Source organism: Neopsephotus bourkii, unplaced genomic scaffold (genome assembly GCF_033783945.1).
Source record: "Neopsephotus bourkii isolate Nb327-2 ecotype Australia unplaced genomic scaffold, CSIRO-AGI_Nbou_v1 NB_593, whole genome shotgun sequence".
Taxonomy (NCBI): domain Eukaryota; kingdom Metazoa; phylum Chordata; class Aves; order Psittaciformes; family Psittacidae; genus Neopsephotus; species Neopsephotus bourkii.
The window spans coordinates 99138-114423 of NW_026901094.1; the positions used below are offsets into that span (position 1 = coordinate 99138).

Sequence of the window (15286 nt, forward strand, 5' to 3'; positions counted from 1 at the left end):
TAGTTGCGCAGTGTAAGAGCAATGAGAGGGAGCAGCACCACAGAATGTATTCCTGACCTCAATTGCTGAGCACCCTCAAGGCATGAGAATGGAGACAGCAAAGTGCTTTCCATGGAGTCTCACTGAACTGCCAGGAACTTCCCAGTGAGGAAACAGCCCTGCTCAGATGATGAGGATGCTGTGAATGCCCTGGTTAAAGTGACTCACGCTGGCACGTCTCACTCTGCAGGGTACAAATGCCATTCCTTTGCATAGTACAATCACCTTATGGAAACCTGTTACCTCTTTTGGTACACGGCAGGGTCTCACCAAGGTATTAGTGCACTGCGATTTATACTTTTACCTGTGCTATCCCTGAACTTCAGCTGTTGGATTCCTCAGCTTCCTTTCCTCCATAAGCCTTTCTTTGTCCAGCACTTACCCTCTGGATGTCACAGAAGGTCCAGTCTTACTGGAAGCCTCCCTGTTTCTATTCCTGTCTTCTTAAAGATGCTCAGGATAACGTTCAAGGGTGGGTTTGAGTTATGGTGTTTCCTGAAATGAAACAAATTTGACCTTTCAGCAGCACTCCCATTCCCTAATTACCCTGAAATGAAGGGAAAACAAGAACTCCACCTCTCCCACAACATGTTCTTGAGTCCATTGGTAATAAACCAAACCCCATGAGGTGCCCTGCACAGTCGGTTCTGAAGGGCAGGTATGCACAAAACACCCTCAGAGAAGGCACAGGGATGAAGATGGGACTGCAGTCCCTAAGTGCTGTGCTCACAGATCCTGGTATCAGGAGCTTGCTCTAATTGTTGTGATTAATATTCTACTGTCACTGCCTTTATCACTAGAACCCACCCATGGATAAACACATCTATAAAAACTGGTTTCTTTGGCTATTGTAGAGATACGTTTTAATATCTTACCTGCTATTTAACGTGCTGTTTCACTGCCTTAGAGCTTCTGTCATTCATTTCAGGCAATTTAGTTGTATTTCCAATAAACTATGGCTCTTAACCCAGCTCTGAGTTGAATTTCTTTCGAAGCAATACAGATTTCTGTGTGTTTAAACCAGGAAAACTCCTTCCCCAATGCTTGAATTCAGTTGAGTAATTCCTGCCCAAGAGCAGTAACTGCTTCTCAGTAGAGCTCTGTATGAGATACAAGCTGAGTGTTCTCAACTGCTCTGGGTGTAATCTGGCACTGATACAGTTGTGTGCCTCTAATTTATGACCAGCTGTAAGGGGTCACACCTCTGTGAAGCTGGATGGGGGTTCAAGGCAATGCAGATGAAACACTGCCTTCTCCTCACCCCACTCATCAAGTCCTAGCCAGCCACATGAGACTGAAGCCCCCCAGCAATGTTTCAGCAAGTTATACACTGAAATAGCCTTGGCTTCCAAACAAAGGGGAGAATTTCTCAATGAGAAACCCCTTTATCCAGATCAAATGGTGCTGACACAAGCCAGGAGCTAATAATGTGTCTCACAGAATACAAGCATTAAACTGTCCCTGTATGTATGTATTTGTGAAGACTACAGATCATAAGAGGGCATGTGTGTATATATAGATAGAATCACAGAACAGTTCGGGTTGGAAAGGACCTTAAGCTCATCCAGTTCCAACCCCCTGCCATGGGCAGGGACACCTCACACTAAACCATGACACCCAAGGCTCTGTCCAACCTGTCCTTGAACACTGCTAGGGATGGAGCATTCACAACCTCCCTGGGCAACCCATTCCAGTGCCTCACCACCCTCACAGGAAAGAATTTCCTCCTTATATCCAATCTAAACTTCCCCTGTTTCAGTTTGAACCCATTACCCCTTGTCCTGTCACTGCAGTCCCTAATGAAGAGTCCCTCTCCAGCATCCCTATAGGCCCCCTTCGGATACTGGAAGGCTGCTCTGAGGTCTCCACGCAGCTTCTCTTCTCCAGGCTGAACAGCCCCAACTCTCTCAGCCTATTGATATATATAACTAAATATATTTATAGATATTTAATGTTGCTTGTCCTCCTGATCTGTAGTCTGGACTAAGCCAAGGAGACTTTTGACTTCAACACCCTCTTATGATCCTTGAACTAAGAAGTTAGACCCACCTGCACAAAGGGGGAGAGCTCCTAAGCCAAACCCCCCCTCTGAAGGAAGCAGTGGGAAAGCAAGAACACCTAACTCCATCAACCCCACTGTTCCTCTGATTGACAAGGGGACACCGTGGGCAGGTTATCTGAGCTGAGCAGCAAACAGAAAGCTGTACTGCTCTTGGAACCGCCTGGGCTGAGCCAAGGTGCAGACTGAAGCAATCTGTTTCCTCCCAGCACAATTACGTCTTGCTTTGTTGATAAAGGGCTTATCACAAGGGCAAGGCAAGTAGGAACCTTCCAGCTACTTGTAGTATCTTCAGCAACACTCAAAAGGCTTCAGAAACTCCCAATAGAGTCCCTAATACCAGATGGCTTCTAGGCACAAGCACAACTTTTAAATCCCAGCTTTCAGTCTCAGTTCCTGGTTGATTCTGGGGGCTTTTTTGTAAGCAGATTATTATATTGAGGACAAAAAAAAGTGGGCAAATTTCCATTTTATTTACCTTAAAATGCTTTGGTACTGAGAATTCTGAAAAGTAGGGACACAAACTGGATTTAAGGCATTTTTTTTCAGCCTTATTTGCTCCTCCAAACCCCTAAAATCCTTATTTCAACATGTTTAAGGTGAGCATAGGTTCTACTGAAGTTAAATACCCTCTTAGCAGCCTACAGCTTTTGCTATGGCATACACAAACAGTTCTGAGGACTCTGGTGCATTAACACTTTACATACCAGTAGGTAAAACACTAAGTACTTTCTAAACCATCAGGCCACAGCCCATTGTGCCTTTACACAACCCAGCATCAGAGCAGGGACAGCATTGTACCAACCACAGCCCCTCCTTCGCTTGCCTCCCACGTTAAGTATTATTGATGCTTCCTACTGCTGCATATGAGCAGGAGGAAGGGTTCAGAACTGGCTTTGTTTGCTATCACAATGCTCTAGAGCAATGCCAGTTGCAGAAGCAAATAACCAGGAGGCTTTGTTGTAGACTCCAAGTATTCAGACTTCTTCTTTGGCTTTACCCTTACTAACATTAACATTTAACATAACAGCATAGCAATGTATGGGTTGAGCACATCCTTTCCTGTTTCTAACAGGGAGCTGAGCAAAGACAAAGCATTTAGTTTTCCCAGGATTTTAATAGGAATCAAAACATTTAGGGGGAAAAACCCCAACCTGAACCCTCATAAATACTTTATTAGGCATCAGGAAGCAGTAGGAACTCCAGTGTGTTAAAGGCACTTCATATCCCCTTTAAGTAAGATGAAAACACAATCAATAGCAAGGATTGTTCTCAGCATGGTATGGATGTTCTTTACATCTTCAGCGTATCATCAGCCTTATATGTAGCATAGAGGCTATTTATACACTTGAGTGGTAGGGAAGAGAAATGCAATACCCAGCCCCCTTAAGAAGCTCTTTTCTTATTCCTTTGTCAGTTTATTTTAAGCAAGGAAAGGTGGAGTCAGCTCCCAAAGCAGTAAATTTAACAAGCACCTCCTGGCCCAGCTGTTAAACCTAAACTGACTCAGGAACAAAGTTCAAGACTACAGAAACCATGCACACGTAATTCGATTGTCTTACTCAACAGAAGCAGACTGAAGTATTAAAGAAGCTGCTCAATGAACAACGCATCCTCTATCAACCTATCCCCCTTTTTCAAGGATATAGCAGGTTCCTTCCCAGTTGTTGTGAACTTGCTTTAAAAGCACATGGGATTCAAACTACTTCCAGGTTCAGGTGAGGGGATCAGTGTTCACGATGCTGCTCTGGGAGGGCACAGAGCAAGCACAGGGCTCAGGAAGATAGATATATAGATATGTGTGTGTATATATACATCTCAAGCATGATTATATATATATATGTATCATATATATAGGATATATGAAGCACAATGACTCCTTGGGCAGGTTCTTCCCAACCACTGTTACCTTCTGCCACTGTTAACTCACTTCCAAACAGTGTCACAGCCACAGGACTTAAGGAGGGATTGGGATAACCAAGATGATCTGATATTTGACTAAGATTCCATTTAAGTGTTGGTGTCCAAATGCAAATCAGTGAGTAGGCTGCATTAAGCCCTTCCCTCAGTCCCTGCAGCTGGGAGCCAAAGCCAGGGAGAGGCTAAGCAAACAGGGAGGAGGAACAGCCTCATCTGGATTGCTAATTCTATTTGCATACCAAACACCACTTTAAACAAAGCCATTTGGATTTCTGTGGGCAAACCTACCTCATTATTCCCTATCTGCTACTTGATGGCTGTGAGCCTTTCAGTGAATGCATGCAGAGAGAAAAAGCCTTGAGTGCCACTGAATAAAGGGAAACCCAAAACCTAACTAGGATGGGTCAGTAACATGCAGCTCTTTCATTGCTTACTTGCCTTTGTTCTCTATTTCCCTTAGAACTTGTCCTAAAATCAGGGCTTTTTTAGAGCTGTTGGGAACGAAGGAACTACCTATAAATATACCTTAAAACATAACAAGCAGGAAGAGTCAGAGGTAACAGTGTTTGTGTGCTGAACAAACTGAATTAGACACAGCCTGCATTGAAGGCCTTTTTTTCTTTGTTTTTAACTGGATTTCTTCCATATCTGCAACTCAGAAGTTTTAGGCATGACTAGAGTGAACTGAGAGGTCTCCCATTCCCTGCTCTATCCCATTTTCCCACCCTTTGTCTGGATATAAGGGTACGAGGGGAGCTTTGTATCGTTTTGTTTGCAACATCACACTATTTCAGCTACTAAATAAATGGTAAGAGGTTCACACACCCCCCCTCCTCTTGTGTCCCCCTTACTGCCTCCTTATGCATCCCAATGGCAGCATCCGTGAGCCCACCCTCTGGAACAGAGCAGGAAAAGAAAGCAGACTGGGGAAAACACCTGCTGCTCCCTAACACACACCTTTCCTCCAGGAAGAGATGGAGCCATCACACGGTGTTGAAGGAAGAGGATGGGCACAGGAAGGGAGCAATGTGCATCCCTTATTCCTGTTTTTAATGAGAATATCCCAAGCTTTTCCCTGTTTATACCTCCAGTGGCTCTCTCTGATACAGCTACTAAATTCAGCTAGTTCTATTCGTAGATACTATGGTCAAACCACTGCTGATCCCAGAAAAACTTACTTGTCTTGGTGAGTAAATGCTGTAGGTTCAATCCGAGAGATCAACTGGGGTTCTGACTGTATGTGTGTGAACAGTGTTACCTGCTTGTACTGTGAGGTACACTTCTCTGCAGAAACACTGCACATGAGATCCTGTTCCTGTGGAGGTGAAACAGAGTCAACCACTCCTTCAGTACTGTAAGAGGCAATAAGCAAGGCCATTTGAGGCCAGACCCAACCAGCCCTTCAGGCTGTTCTCATAAGCGTGATAAATCAAAGCCAAGTTCATCAGTCATTGAGCTATGCTGCTGTTCACAGCAGACTGTACCTCTTCAGTAAGGGACAGGTATTTGGTACAGGCAGCTGATGGAAACAGAAGATCATAGAATCCCAGACTGTTTGGGTTGAAGGGACCTTAAAGCTCATCCAGTTCCAACCCCTGCCACGGCCGGAACACCTTCCACTGGAGCAGCTTGCTCCAAGCCCCTGTGTCCAACCTGGCCTTGAACACTGCCAGAAAGATACCTCCGTCAGCACAAAGCCACCAGGACACTGAATGTATCTCAATCTGCATACAGCTCACTAATGTAAAGCTGTTTCCTAAGTGAGCAGCCCACCTCTACTCCAAAATCACAATGACCTTCTAGTGGTATTTAGTGCTGGGATGAAGCAAGACTCTCCTCAGCCTGGCCTAAAGCATCCATTTGTGTCGCAAGGTGTCAGATGCTAACTGAGTGTCTCAAAAGAGAAGCCAAGCTCTGGAGCGCTACAAGGGACAGTTCCCTCATGAGAAGCTCCAGGGAAGCAGTGTGAACAGTTTGCACATGGCTGGCTATGCCACATAAACAGTTAAGCTCTCCACAAGGATAAAGTAAAAGCAGCGAGCACCACGGCTCTGTGGGACGGGCTTTGCAGCTTATGCAAAACCTGACTGACAACACACATGAAAACCTGGCCCCATCTGACACTGTGAAGCAACTGCTTTTCTGAGCTGCAACGCACTGCCAGTAACTCCCAGCAACAGATGGGGCCCTGTCAGGGACTGAGGAGCTCACAAAGCACAGAAAGAAAGAGCTGGAAGGACACATAGCCCATCACAATCCCATCGCTGTAAAACTCACCGAAACCGTTGGCATAGTTTGCCCTTGGGCTATTGGACCAGTAGCTTCCATCTGAAATTCATTTCCAAGAGCATCTGGGCATCCCTCTCACCTTCCCAAGGAGGGCAGGAGGATGGAGCCTCCTGCCTTCTCTGGCATCGCTTCACAGTGCGGGAGGCATCCAAGAGACAGGCCCGGACTTGAGCAGTGGTGGATTCTGAAAGGAACCAAAGGCACTTTGAAAAGAGGGCACATGCCTGGTTAGCCCGACTGGTACAGCAATGAGCAGTGTGTTCAGCCTCAGGAGAAGCCCTGCCAAGGAATGGGTTGTGCTTAGAAAGCTTTTGAGAGGCTCCCAGCGTGGTACATGAAATGAAACGCCTGAAGAACATTCCACAGTGAATAAAAGAAGACTGAAAAGCATCTAGGGAGGCAAAAGTACACAGCTGAGCACAAAGAGGGCTGGCTCTGGGTCTGTAGTAGCTCTCAGCCCTGATAGATGGGCTCTCTACTGGTATCACTGACAGCACCCCTGTGTTTTAGGGAAGGTCACTGTGGTTATTCCATCTTGACCATAATATACATCAAGTGACCAAAAGCAAATGTGGGGGAGACTGCATAGTGGGGTGACTGTTGCAACAACAGGCAGGAGCAACACCTTGGCAGCAGTTTATCTTTAAAACCAAACAACCACTTTTGCATTCACAACTACTACTCCTGTTCATCTCCTATGAATTCTGGAAGCCAGCTATGCAGGTAGGAAACTGAAGCCAGTCAATTCACGTGTGATTTGGTGCCCTGTGAGCAAAATCAGAACTTGGCCCTTGTCACTCACACTGCTGTTTCTATGTTTTAAATATGTATTTATCATAGACTATCATTTGGAAGGGACATCAACATTCCTAGGCAAAGCAAGACCTAGTCTCAGTAAAGTTCTTGCTCTGGATCCAGTTTTAAAGGCATCACACACACACACACATATACATATATATATATCTGTGTCTGTGTGCGTGGCAGTGAGCTGCTGAAGTTATTCATTAGATGTTTCACTGATGCAAGGATGAGCTACAGAACCCTAGAATCTTCCAGATGCCCCAGAAAATGCATGTCCTTGTCTAAGGGAGTTACACACTTGTCTCTTAGCTGCCAGAACAGCCTTAGCATCCATCTCCCTGTGCCCCTGTGATGACAAGCAGTCTTGGTTTCTATTCTTGGGCTTATTTGCAGCTCACGAGCATTGGCCCAGACCTCTGCCAGTAATTCACTATTGCTGCCCTATGAATTCATGTACCTGTAGCAGTGAATTTCATCCCCTATGATTCCACTGCAGCTTCTTAGTTCTGTAACTGCTCCCTCTGGTTTCTGTGAGTTACTGCCTTGTGCTGTTTTCTGGTTTCCCCCCTGGCCCAACCTAACATGGACAAAGCAAACAAATGGTCAAAGGCTGATCTTCATTTCTTGGTCTCCATCATGTGGCACAAGCTGTGCTAAACGAAAGCTCAGAACTGTTTCATAGCGATGTCAGTAAGACCCTGGGCTTCCAGACACTGATTCTGTTGAGGGTGTAACTGTGTTTGAATGCTGGGAATGCTGCAAGCTAGGGCAGTTAGAATTGCTCTGTTGCAAACACTGGGATGCTGTGTTAGTTTGCAATGGGCTCAGCCTTTAGTGCAGAGCAGAAAGCAGATGTGTTAAGAGTTCTGTGGGCCCAAAAGCAAAGAACCATTCCTCCTGCCTGCGACATTCCAGCCTTTGTTAGTGTGAAACAAATATTAACAGGTCCTGCACACAGCTCAGTCACCCCTTTCCCACAGCCACCTAACAGAGGTTCTGCATCATTAAGAGCTGCAAACACTCTGCACTCAGCAAAGCACACACTCCTCTTATTGTAAAGGGTCCTCTGCTTTGCTCTTCACAAAGCCATCATCTGCTGCATGAGACAACTTGGAGAGAAGGGGGTTTCAGTGCTCTTGAGAAAGCTCAGCACTTCCTGGGCCCCTTGCAGCAAGGCACCTGCAGCAGCAGAGCCGTCTGAGGCATGGCCAACTGAGGATTAAATCACCTGAAAGATATGCAAAGGGCTCCTCATGGTGCACACAGAAACAAAGAACCTGGCAAGGCTCTGGTCAAACCTGGGAACCAGGACTGGACACAGGATCCACCCTGGATGCTGTGTCAAGAGCAGGGCATTTCCCTACCTAAATGGGAAAAGCAGGGGAGCAGGAGGGAAAGGAAGGAGTTCAAACACCAGGAAAGCAGCTTTAGAAACAGCACAATAAAACAAAGGGAAAGGCAGGGAGGGGGTAGGACACTTTAACAACAGCTCTTTCACATATTCTCCCTTTTCCTCAGCACAGTAAGGTCCTGGCTGCAGGTCCTGACCCACCAGAAAGAAGCAGAGCATGGCACAGCACACAGTTCAGCTCTGCCCCAGCTTCACCAGCCCTCTGGGTTCACCTCTGCCTCCTCAGCAGTAACCTTTTCCCCCTACCTCCAACGCAGTGAAGCCATCCCTCCTCCAGCTTAGTGTCTTGCAGCCTCCAGTGCTCTCTGCTGAAGCTCTGCTCAATGGCAGGGATGAGACACAAGGGTGGACTGGCCTCAGGTCTGATCTCCATGGCAAGCTCCTGTGTTCCTGCTGGTGGAAGATAGATTGCTAATGAGGAGGTGAACAGAATCCACCTGCAAGTGCGGAGGTGTAAATTGGGATTTAGCTGATCTCAGCTGCTCTGCTGTCCTGTTGTGCTACCAGAAACACCTGGGGGAAGGGGATGGGTTGGTCTCTTTGTAATACATAGAGTTTCTGTGACAGATTACATGCAGTGGGCTCATGTGCTGAACCTCCCACGGGTGTTGGGGGTTTTTAGTGGCCTTGGTACAAAACTATGACAGCAACCAGCCAAACCCCTTGGATTTCAGGTTTGAATCCAGTGGGTTCTCCTAACTGCACAGCTTTGTGTCAGAATTGGGGCTTAATCATTAATTTCCACATGTCAATGGCCTGCTGTGCAGGGGGAGACAAGGCCAGACTAATAAGCTTCTCTGGGAAAGCTGCTATGTGTTGCACTGCTTCCTACTGTTTCCCTGTGGTACTGAAATAAAACCTAGACACACCATAATCAAGCTGCAGCTCAGTTCTGGATGGGGACCACACAGTTCACTGCTGGGAGGCCCAAGCATGTGTTGTTCAACAAGCATATCCAATAATAATCTTTTCTTGTCCACAACATGTAAAAACTGGGGTTTTCCATTGTACAGGTGGGAAAACTGAAGTCTAGACAAGTATAGGAGTTTTCCTGTCTCTCACAGTGGTTTTCTTGCAGGACCCAGGGGAGATGATGTTTTCTGACCCCTACAACCCTGCTGCACACTCAAGAACATCATAGAATAGTGCAGGTTGGAAGGGTCCTCATTCAGTTCTAACCCCCTGCAATGAGCAGGGGTATCTTCATCTAGATCAGTTTGCTCAGGACCACATGCAGCCTTGAATGCATGCAGGGATGGTGCATCCAGACTGGGCAACCTGTGCCAATGTTTCAGCACCCTCCTTGTATAAAATAGCATGCACAGCCCTTCCAGGCTGCCCCCACAAGGCAGGTTTATCCCTCCCAGATCACACTGTGACCTCCCCTAAGAAACACTGCTCCCATTGGAAAACAGCAATGGCAAGCTAGGAAAAACCTGCTTGGAACTGACCTCCAGAGATACTTTGGGAATTAGCTTATGTAAGGGTGGGAGCAGCCTCCAAACTTGATTAAAACATTGTTCTCCGAGAGACGTGTTGTTCTGCCCCTCCAGTTAGCTGTGGGAAAGGGCACTGGGAGCAAGCACACCACCAGCACATGAGTCACTGCTCAAAAATCCTTCAATGAAAGAGATTGTCCAGATAGTGCTGCTCTCCCACGAGAGGGCTGGAGCTGGTACCCAGCCCTGAGTGCTGGGTTTGGCTCAGTGGCTTTGGGATGGAACAGTGCTGCTCACCTGAACTCCGGGATGGTCAGGAGCAGGAGCTGCTAAAGCATCTTGCATAAGCCACGGAAACAGTAGTGTTCATCCTCAACTTGCATCTATTCAGAGAGAGAAGCATTAAAAAGCATTCCTGCAGTAAAGCTGAGATTGGTTTCTTCAGCAAGCAAACATTAGCACTTTTATGGAGCTTGCTTCCTTCCAGAGGATGGCTTGTGACACCAATCTCTGCTTACAAAACCTGAGGGAATTCCAGACCCTCTGAGACCTGCTGTCTCCCCTACCTGCAGCATGTGTCCATGTGTGACATTAGTTCTCTGTTCCATGCTTTTCCTGGCTGTTGAATAACAAGGCTCCACTGCTTGACTCAAGGTTCTGCATAAGTAATGATGTAGAACATTATTTTTTGAAGGAATTTTCCATGGTTTAATATTTGACTTTTTACTGGGCTTTGTTGGATACAGCACTCCTTGGATTTCATGAGCACCTTGAAAAAGAATTATAACCTTATTATTGCATCTTCTAGCAAGGAAATAGATGCCTTATATAAATCTTCATATATCTTATAGTCAAGGGACTAGTTTGTTATACTTGTATTTCACATGGATCCCATAAGGCCTTCAGAAACATGAATGCAAAAGGGCTTTTCACATCAAAACTCCCCAGCTTTAGGCACTTAAACAAGAGACCAAATGTAGCAGCAAGCTGTCCCACTGCCTGATTCCCACACCTGTAAAGATGATCAAGTCACAGAAAGTCTTTGAAGAGTGAATTAAACACCCTCTGTCTCCAACTGTACCTGTGTTGGCAGCCCACATTCTTCTCTATTGCAGTTTTTCCTAGCCTGGTTTTCCAGGATAATGAGGATTATGCAGCCACTTTGCCACTGCTCACTCTAATGACTTTTAAAGCTATTGGTGAAGTTTCACAAACCTCAGTCTTTAGAGGCCTCTACATTCATGTAACCAGGCAGAAGAGAACAGGTAGAAGAGGGAGAGGTGAAGAATACCCCTTCCTCCTCCCATGCAAGGGAAAACCTCTGTTGTTCTTTGAATTACATGCACAGCACTGGAGATTCAAACAGAAAACAGTGGAAAAATAGCATCCAAAGTGCATTTAAAAAGGAAAAGAGGGCAAAGACACAGTTCAATCTTCTCTGGTAATTCCCTATGGGATATCTCATTTCCCTGTACGCAAAGCAACGCATACGGGCATTTCCAGTGAAGGAAACTCCTCTCTTAGCCCTGTACCTGTCAGCCTCTCCCCCTCTCCAACAATTAGGCAATATTTCCTAGAGGGTGTAACGTTTGCTGAAGGTATTTGCAGTCGCAGGTTGCAACACTGCCATCCTCCCACTCCGAGCTGCTCTCTATATGACCAGAGAGATTAAGGTTGGGAGGGTTGGCCGTGAGAGGTAATCCAGGAAGGCTGAAGGTAAGGCAAGGTCAGGATCCCGACTGGCTCCGTGTGAGCACTGGAGCTAATCAGAGGCATTGTGTATGAACAGGAAAATAGAATGTTCCTGAAGGTCACGGTGACCGGCAGGGAGCAGTGCCAGGGCATTCACACCAGCTTGGCACGGCCACACTGGAGGATGCAGGGCCAACAGAGAGGCTGAATGGAAGCCAAATTCCACCTTCCATCAGTGTTTCTCATCCCTTTTAGTTGGGGGGTGATAGGGGAGTTACCACACAAGAAAACACAGGCCCAGCTCTCTCAGCCTGTTTCCAGAGCAGAGCTGCTCCAGTCTTCGGAGCATCTCCATGGCCTCACTCCAGCAGCTCCTCATCCCTCTTGTGCTGGGGCCACAAAGCTGAACACAGTACTCCAGGAAACTGGAGTGCATTTCCAGCACCAGAACCCCTTGCGTGACCAGCACCAGCCTCCAGGCAGCTGTTGCCAGGGGAGCAGCCTGGGTTTAAAGCACTGAAGGTTTTCTGACCCTCCCAGACAGGCATGGCAGACCTGGAATAAAGCAGAAGCAATCTGAGCTGCTGAGCCTCTGCTTGCTGCTGTGGATGCACTGTGCCTCAATCCATGAAGCAAGGCAGGCTGTACTCTTCCAGAGTGCAAACCTGCTCCATCACAGCATGTTTTGCTTCTTTAGAAGTTCTCTGTGGCCTGACCAGAAGTCAAGTGCAAGTTCTCTGAACTGAAGGCAGATGAGGTGCAGTTAGAGCTCTGCTAAAGTGTTTAGGAACTGCCAAGCAAAGGTTAGAATTTCCATACCTTCTTGTTGGCTTAATATACAGTTTTAGCCCCTGAAAGAGGGGGCTAAAAGGCATGAAGTTGTGACTGTATGGAATACCTCTAATCTGCATGAAGATATGGGGCAGAGGGGTTTATCACTAAGCTGCTGAAGCTATCTTGTGTCATCTCATGACAGCAGTGCTGGCTTACACACTGGACAGCTATTTGCATCTCTAGTATGATATTTGGATTGAATGTTCCAGGCCCTTACTCCAAACATGATTTGGCAAATCCTCAAAGCCTGAGTTCTCACCAGATCACCAAAACTGGGATCACCAACCTGCTGTCAGCAGATATCCTTTGGTAGAAACACTGAGCTGTTTTGAGGTGTTGCAGAACTACCTCTCCAGACAAACAAGATGATGCCTAAAATGTTCTTCTTTGATATCAAAGGCTTTACATCAATTCTGGATGCAGAAGCACCATCACTTTACTATCACCAGCAACCACTGTTTGTATTAGTGTCTGTTACTGAGAAAGTGCTACAGAAACATCATTAAACAGAAAGACATAAGGATGATGATCCTTCCTTTTGCAGGCCAGGCTGAAATGGCCTTTGTGCAAGATGCAAGGAAGCTACCAACAGGCTGGATCCTTATTAGCTATCAGAGGTGAATATTGTATCCTGTTTTAGCTATTGATTGTACTAAGTCTTATGACCAGGTTCTCATCTGATGCCAGTTACCTCTTCTTATACCACCCAAACACAGAGCATGAATTCCCCACATACTGCACATAATTTACACCATTTTCATTTACACCCTGAGAAAATAGAAGCCCATCTCTTTGCTTCTAAAATAGTTCAAGACCAAAATTATTGACATTGGCTGACAAATATCTCATGAAATTAAATTACTTCATACCAACATTTGACTGTTTCATTGAAAACATGAAGAGAAACAAGCCATTCATTAGCAAGCAGCTCCTTTGAAAATAAACCATTGCTTTGGAGGGAGAATTTGGCTGAAATGCCCCAACTCTTTCAATGCCCAAACCAAGAGCATTATTTCTGTGGCATGTTTGTTGTTGAGCTCAGCTCTGTGCTTTGGCAATAAGAAACAGATTTACTTGTTTCAAATTAAAACCTTTTTAATACAGAGGTAATCTCTAGGTCTTGTCTTTAGGAAGATGTTTAGCTCATTTGGTGTTCTTACATGCAAATTTCAGCTACATTCTGGGGAAATCAGTCAGCTTCTACACTGTTAAACCTTCCTTTACATGGAAAAAGGAAGGTTTGCCTTCTAAGCTCTGCTTTTTTTCCCTTTGGTAGCAAATGACACAAAGCAGCCTGCATCTCCCTGCCCGTGTCCATCCCCATGGGCACTGAAAGCAGAGCTGAGATAGGAGCTGCTTGAACATATGCTGCCAACATGCAATTCCCAAAGAAATTAATGAGCCAAATTCAGGATTGTCTCAAGCAATGTAATTCACTGGTGATGCCCGGTGTGAAGATAGCCTCTGTGGGGGCTCTGGAAGGGAATCCTGCTGTTTCATTCCATGCTGCTAGTCACTGTGACAAGTTAAAGACTGTTTCTCCAATGGCTCTTCCCCCTCCCCACCACAAACATCTTCTGGACAGAGAAACAGCCCAGAGCTGAGTTCAGATGCACAAACTCAGCCTCTGGAATACCCACTCCTCTCTGGTGATGAAGTGTGGTATCCAAGCCACTCTTCTTTCCTAAGAACTCAGGTCCCAAGAAGCATCTAATCCCATCTCTGATAAACAAGGGAAAAGGCCCTTGCCTCAAATTTATGCAATCAGGCAACAGGAATATGCCCTGCATCCCTGTTTCTCCTTACCTTGATGTAAAACACACAAGCAAATAAAGACTTAAGAGGGCTCTTGCTTAAATAACACGTGTCAGAAGATCCAGTGAAACGAAGATTCATCTCGAACACTGGGAGATTCTATAATTAGACAGAAGAGATGATAAAAGGCTCCCACCCCCTGGGTCTCTGTATAGAGATGAGAGAGACAGGTACATGTTCAGACTAATGGAAGAATACCTTACCAGCACTTCAATCACTGCAGGATATTTCACGTGTCCGTGTCTTGGGATAAATGGGACTGTTTAAAATTGGTTAATCTCTTAGCAATCCAGGCAAGGAGGGAAGTGGTGAAAGAGCCCAAAGCTCTGGCAGGAGCTAGGAACAAGCAATTAAACGTTAAAAATAGAGAAATCAATATTTACATTCCCATATCAAAGAATAACAAGAGCAGCACTTTAACACCCCGTGTTAAGGCAGAGGAGAGAGACCAACCCCACTGGTGGAAGATACCAGTAGCTGGAGGGGTGGGACTGCTTCATGGTACAACCTTTGCATAACATGCTCTGGGTTTAGGAAGCAGCTGAGCTCTGCTGCTTTCCTGCATGGCTTTTTATTTCCCTGATGCTTATGCATAATGCATTCACCTGCCTTTGAGCTGCTTGCAAACAGCCTGTCCAAAAACGTTGACTGAGTCGCCAATGACAGCCTCTTGTAGAGGAGGACAGAGCGTGTTTTTGTTTGGTCTGGTGCTCTGAAGGCAAAAGGAGAGCGCCACAAGAGCCAGGCACTGCTCCCTGCTGGAGATCCTCCTCAATGCAACTGTCCCAGCATCCTGCAGGGAGCAACTGGAATCTCACTGTGGAAAAAGCTCGTTCCAGTTGGCTTCAAGACATTGCTGAGGCAGGGCTCTCCATCGTGGACGCTGTGCCCTGGCTTGTCTGAACTGGTTGTTTAGTGTGCTCTTTTGGTTTGTTTTGGTTTGGATTTAAGGAGGAACTTCAAGGCAGGAATCCAGGGATTAGCACT

The 15286-nt window shown here is 46.1% G+C and overlaps 1 long non-coding RNA gene across 1 annotated transcript; it reads right to left on the minus strand.

The window, feature by feature from the left end:
• Positions 1 to 28: 28 nt before the first annotated feature.
• Positions 29 to 15108, minus strand: LOC133211276 (uncharacterized). Its single transcript, XR_009725171.1, has 7 exons — positions 14771 to 15108; positions 14503 to 14635; positions 14291 to 14398; positions 8766 to 8912; positions 7566 to 8336; positions 6387 to 6491; positions 29 to 534 (listed from the first exon to the last, which is right to left on the minus strand). It is a non-coding gene; the product is annotated as an uncharacterized LOC133211276 (long non-coding RNA).
• Between the last annotated feature and the right edge of the window lie 178 nt (positions 15109 to 15286).